Genomic DNA, 6,190 nt, shown 5'->3' with positions numbered 1-6,190 from the left:
AGAAAGAGAAATGGAAAGGGAGAGAGATTGAAAGCTTTTAGAGAGAAAACAGTTAGAGAGAGAAAGTGAAAGATAGAGAGATTGAAAGCTTATAGAGAGAGAGAAGAGTTAGAGAGAGAAATGGAAGGGAGAGAGGGGATGGGTTATACTTTTTTTTCAATTTGGAAATGATGAGGGTATTTTAGTAAATCCATGTTAGGGAGGTGAATTTTTGACTTTTAAAGTGGTCAAAATGCTGACGTGGCAACGTTGACTTGCATTGGCCGGTCACAAATACCGGCTGTACACTTTAGTGGGAGGTCACCAGAAGGTTGTACACTTTAGTGTGCAAAATTAAAGGTTGTACACCAAAGTGTGATAACAGGTAAAGGTTGTACACCACGTATGTAATTTACCCCCATATATTATAATGATTTTTATTCGTTTACTGTTTGAGTGCACAGGAAAATATTTTTTTTTAATTCAAGAGATAAAGAATCAAACTACATACTTCAACATTACACTTCGATTCTTATTTATATACATCTAATTACACACACCAATGCTAATGATAAGGAGACATGGTAGGGGAATACATGCTCCTTACATGTTGGGCACTTTACAATAGAACATACTGTGAAATACAATATGTTCTCTAACAACAGTCTATCATATAACACTCCCCCTCAAGTTGGAGCATAGACACTTATGATGCCCAACTTGGTAGAATGTAGTTGATCCGCGTACTTGGTAAAACTTTAGTGAACACATATGTGAAACTTTTTGCAATATGGTGCACGATTTTGATGAATAATACCCTGTTGTGAGAGGTAAGACTGGAAAGTGCTAGATAAATACTTTTTGACATTGTCACTTAGCAAAAAGCAAATATTCTTATTAAATTAGTTTTTGATTTCAGCATCAAAGTAAAAAAAATAGTGAATAAATCAGAATGATGTTTTAAAGGATAAAGCCATGTTGCTCTAGAAAAATCATCCACAAAGGTCAGAAAATATAGATACCCAAGTTTAGACACAATAGGACAAGGACCCCACACATCGGTGTGAACCAAATAAAAAACAGACTCAACACAGTTATTTATTCTAGGGGAATACGCCACTTTGTGATGTTTTGTAGATTCTCGCTGAAAACTAGGACACATTTTCTGCAACACATGAAGAGACATATGACAAAATGATAATGTTGTAGTATGGAGGAGCTTGTGCATGCAATCAGTATTGTCATGGATATAGAGGAGTCAAGAACATACAAGTCATGCACCAGATTCCCTCTACCAATAGTATGTTTCATCCCAAGATCCTGAAAGACGCAAATAAGAAACAAGATCCTGAAAGATGCAAATAAGTGGGAAAGAAAACAACAGAATAATTAAGAACTTTGATAAGTTGACTAACATATAGTAAATGAAACGGAAATTGAGACAAACACAAAACAAAAGATACGTAAATTGTGGAGGTTGGATGAGTTGTTCCATGTCCATCTATAAGAGTAGTAGCCCCATTGGCTAAAGTAACAGATGGAAGATTGGCATAAGCATTTAAAGAAGAAATAATACATGTGTTGTCAGTCCTACGATCTATAACACAATAACCCAACTACAGGACGAGGTGGAGAGGCAAGCATTATGATTACTTGTGTCAGCCAAAACGATGGTGGAAGACTAAGGAACACCATGACTCTATTGAAGTCAAGGATATTCATCAATTGAAATTGTGATGTTTGGGAGCAAAATGTCAAGGGGATGGTAGTATATCATCATGAGTAGCCACATTTACAAATTTCTTTGAATTGTTCTACCCAGGGCGGCTATACAGTTTCCAACAGTACTTCTTGATATGTCCCTCACCTTCATAGTGTTGGCATATCCTAGGATTCTGAGATGTACAGTTACTAGTGGAATTTTGAGAACCTCCCTTAACCCCTTGATTCACATTGCTCACAAAGGGCCTTTTATCTCTTAAGAGACTATACTAGGAGTCTTTTCAGCATTCTTACAAATAGGAAGAAGCCGACTATAAAGAGCAGAGAAATAGGGAAGTTTTCCACTAGTCAATATCTAGTTGTGTGCTATCTCAAACTCAGGACCAAGGCCTTCTAGAAAGCCAAGAACAAATATACGATCATCCTCATCTTGCATGCATTTAACATCATGTTGTAATGGGAAAGTGAGTTCGCTTCTCCTCACAATTTTGTTTACAATTGTGAACATATATGAACATATAATGGCACTACACCATAGATGGTCTGTTGCAACTCCAAGCAAGTGTTGGCTAAAGTCATTATTGTATTGCTAAAGAAGTTTTGGCAACAGTTTTTGTCAAAAAAGAGAGTTGCTTTTTTGCACGTTTCTAAAGATATCTTAAGCAACATTTTTTTCACATTTTTAGCAACATTGATACAAATGTTGCTACACGTATCGGTGGCAACATTTTACTATCCTATAGCAACTTAAATGAAAGCGTTGCCTATATCGTAGAACAGGTAACACTATTATCGAATAAAATTATAAGCAATACCTTTGAACTTTCTTGCAACAAGTTTTTATGCAACATGGTTTTTATTTGCAACTCTTTTTTATATAGAATTGCAACACTTTTTAATTTAACATTTTTTTTGTTTCAAGCAACTCTTTCGTATATAATTTGCAACATTTTTTAATTTAACACTTTTTAAGCAACTATTTAATTTAACACTTTTTAATTTAATATTTTTTAGCAACTTTTTTATATTATGTTAATAGCAACGCTTTTTGTTTGAAATTTTAACGATATTTAATGTAACACTGTTATATGCAATATAATCTTTAACTCGTGCAACACTAAAAAAAATTAAAAGAAAATTTTGAATTTAAATAATAGCATAAAAAACCCTTAAGTGCAATTATAAATCCATAATAGGCCAATATATTAACAATGAAATTTAAAATTCTCAAATGATCCAAAACACATAATAAAAAGTATAATAAAGTCATAATGTAATCTATCCTTCAAACTCCACAGTAGCATTCTCATTTTCATTTGAAATGTCACCATATATATCCTCAATATCAATGTTGAGATTGGAATTAACTTCTACCAATTTGTTATGATTAATGTCAAGCTCTTCCTCACTTTTTGATCCACTTGTTTCATTTTCTCCTCCATTACGTCTTCAAGTTGGATAACTTTCTCCTCCATTTCACTTTGCAATTGGTTTTTTTATCTTTGTTAATCCTCTACATAGGCATCAGAAACATTTCCAGTTGACTGTTCCTTCAATTTCTTAGGTATTACACGTCTGCCAATAAGCCAAGAGAGTCGATGTGATGTGTCACCACAAATAAGCTGCTCAACATTCTCACTATTTGCTCTATACGAACACATCTCTTCAATTGTGGACTATAAAAAAATGAGTTACATGAATAAATCATGTTAAGTTATGAATTAGCTAAAATCTAATAACTAACATGAATAGCTAATTACAACAGTTATAATCTAATAACTTAACCAAACAAACTCATGGTTCTACCCAATTTTAGGAGAAAATATCATAAAAATTTGTAGCACTAGAAAGAAGGGTGAAAAATATTAAAGGGACTATAATGCTTATTGTCGATTCCATAGAGTAGATGGTCCTAACACGGACATGGAAAGAAATTAAAATGTTAACTAAAAGAGGAAAGTTTGATTAATGTTTCAAGAAAGATACCAAAAAGAAAAATTATGGTAAAGAAATGGAGTAATCCATATCATTATAGGAAAGCCAAGTTTCAAGCCAGCAGTAAAAAAAGCCTCATTCTCTAATCTAATGGCATCAAATACTCATAAGCTAACACCTAGAAAAAAAATTCTGCTAAATTAATACCTTTTTCTCCTTGAGTTTTCCATAAGTAGAGACAATCATACTATAGGCAAGTACAAATTCCAACAAATAACAAATGAAAAATGAGCACATATCAAATTCCAAACTCCTCAAACAAAGGATATTACTCCTAATCAACAACTTATACAAAGGACATTACTCCTAATAAAATATTTGTTCCCTCCATAATTTCACAAGCACTAAAGGAAATAATATCATAAACTATATACCGGATTTACATCAAGTTAGAATTACAACTTCATTAGAAGAGAAGAACTCACTTGACACCGAGACTTTTTGCAGCGATTTGAAGGATTTGATAGAGGCCTTCTCTGACATTCCACTAACTTGTAATAGTAGTCTGCCAGATATTAAGTTGCTAACAGTGAGTAAACTAAGGAAAATTAATATATGCAACTCTCTGTCATATAACAATGGTTTAAAATACTATTTGGCCACTGATTTATCCAAAATTTTATCATTTGGCCCATGATCTATCCCAAATTGGTGAACTTTCACCCAATTTGGATTCAAACTTAACCGAATCATTATCTCATTGATAAGTAACGATATTTTGACATTTGAACTTAATAGATTTTAGTTTAGGATTTGTTTTTTGTTTTTTTGTTTTTTTAATCTAATTAATTATTTCCACATAATGTGGGGAAAAAAACTTTAAGAAATATCACGTTTTAAGTATAAGTGTCAAAATATCGTTACTTATCAATGAGATAATGATTCTGTTAAGCATTCATACAAATTGGGTGAAATTTCACCAAATGGGATACGCCAAGGGCCAAATGTGACCAAATAATAGATCATGGCCAAATGACATAATTTTGGATAGATTAGGGGCCAAATAATGCTTTAAGCCTATAACAATTAATGCAAAATATTGAGCTAGGGCAGAATCACACACTTATGAGAACATTTAATTGATGGATAGTGCATTAGTTGTTTTTTGGATATTCAGAGGTATGCATAACTCCCTGTCATATAATAAGTGCACCAACAACCAGTAAAAGGCAACCATGAATTCAAATCCATTTTAGAAAAAAGAAACAGTAAAAGGCAACCATGTGGTTAATTTTAAACATTCAAAGCATTAGCAACTGTAAACACCAATTTAAGAATCTTCCCATCCAACATATTCCCTAAAACTGGAGTAATTTCAATGTCATAAGAGGGTAGGTGGTTGAACGAACCTATGCTAGTAATTGGTCCAACAATTAAGATTAATTTAAATAAATAAGATGAGTTGATAACTTTAACTTAACTTACAGTTACAATTCAGCCTAATGATAATACAATTTAATATAGAAAAGAAATTATTAGGCACAACACCAACCTGAAGAGATTAGGTTCTTCACTTGATAGACGCCCTATTGCTGTATATCTGAAGCTAATAACCATATAGTGTGTAGCTTTCCATCTTCATAGACAACCTAGCCAGTGAAAAGATTGAACCAAGTGTGGAGTTTAAAAGCTTTGCTGATGTCCTGTGCTCCTTGTTAACTGGAATAATAGGATGCTCATTTCTGAAAGGAACCCAATTTTCGGATTAAGAAACAGAGGGATTTCAGATAGATTTGAAAGCAAAAAGGATAGGTGAAATCACAATATACTCAAATTAAAAACCTAAAAAGTAATTAAAATTCACAACATAGCCAATCTCAAGCCCTAAGACGACCTTAATTCTATAATTTCAACTTATAGGTAAAATCACAAACTACATTCTAGAACTTAGAGAAAGGGTAGAAACTTAAATTCACAATGTCTCCATGATCAGAAGTGCTACCTCTTGGGAGCGGCACAAGTTCTGGAGCGGCCAGCATTTCGATGACCGGATCGGATCAACATCGTCACCCGATTTTTGCAATTTTTCTTCGCTCTTCGTGTACCATGAGGCAGAGAATCGCCAGATTTGAGAGAAACAGGAGACATGGAGTGGTTTATCGGAGTTGAAAGAAGGAAAAGATAACGATGAAGAAGAGGTTGAGAGTGAGAGGTGGAAGAGAAGTCGAAGTAAACAGTAGCAAAGAATGATGTGGGATGAATTAGGGTTAGTAGTAGAGAAGTCACATAAGTGGGTTGGGTTTTACAAATCCCATCTATATTTCAAAGCCCAACTATATTTTCTTTTTATCTCAAATAAAAAATAAAATAGTGTATTTTGTAGCTGCACTATTTTAAGGTGTTGCTACAATAATGTTGGTAAAACCATTTTTTTTTTTGTTAAGGTGTAAAAATACCCCTAACGTTATAGGTCAGGAGCAATTTTACCCTAAACGTCTAAAATTGTACAATTTTACCCCTAATGTTGGAAGCCAAGAGCAATTTTACCCCTAAC

The 6,190-nt window shown here is 33.4% G+C and overlaps 1 long non-coding RNA gene across 2 annotated transcripts; it reads right to left on the bottom strand.

Annotated features, from left to right (window-relative positions):
* Positions 1 to 2,894: 2,894 nt before the first annotated feature.
* Positions 2,895 to 5,905, bottom strand: LOC136203206 (uncharacterized). 2 transcript variants are annotated; one of them, XR_010674746.1, is made up of 4 exons: positions 5,639 to 5,905; positions 5,189 to 5,378; positions 4,122 to 4,201; positions 2,895 to 3,377 (listed from the first exon to the last, which is right to left on the bottom strand). It is a non-coding gene; the product is annotated as an uncharacterized lncRNA (long non-coding RNA). The 2 variants fall into 2 exon arrangements; XR_010674745.1 differs by lacking the exon at positions 2,895 to 3,377 and having other exon boundaries at positions 3,911 to 4,201; positions 5,639 to 5,903.
* Between the last annotated feature and the right edge of the window lie 285 nt (positions 5,906 to 6,190).

Source organism: Euphorbia lathyris, chromosome 8, assembly GCF_963576675.1.
Source record: "Euphorbia lathyris chromosome 8, ddEupLath1.1, whole genome shotgun sequence".
Lineage (NCBI taxonomy): Eukaryota > Viridiplantae > Streptophyta > Magnoliopsida > Malpighiales > Euphorbiaceae > Euphorbia > Euphorbia lathyris.
The sequence above is the reverse complement of the archived record's forward strand: the minus strand, read 5'-3'. Positions and strand labels throughout refer to the sequence as shown.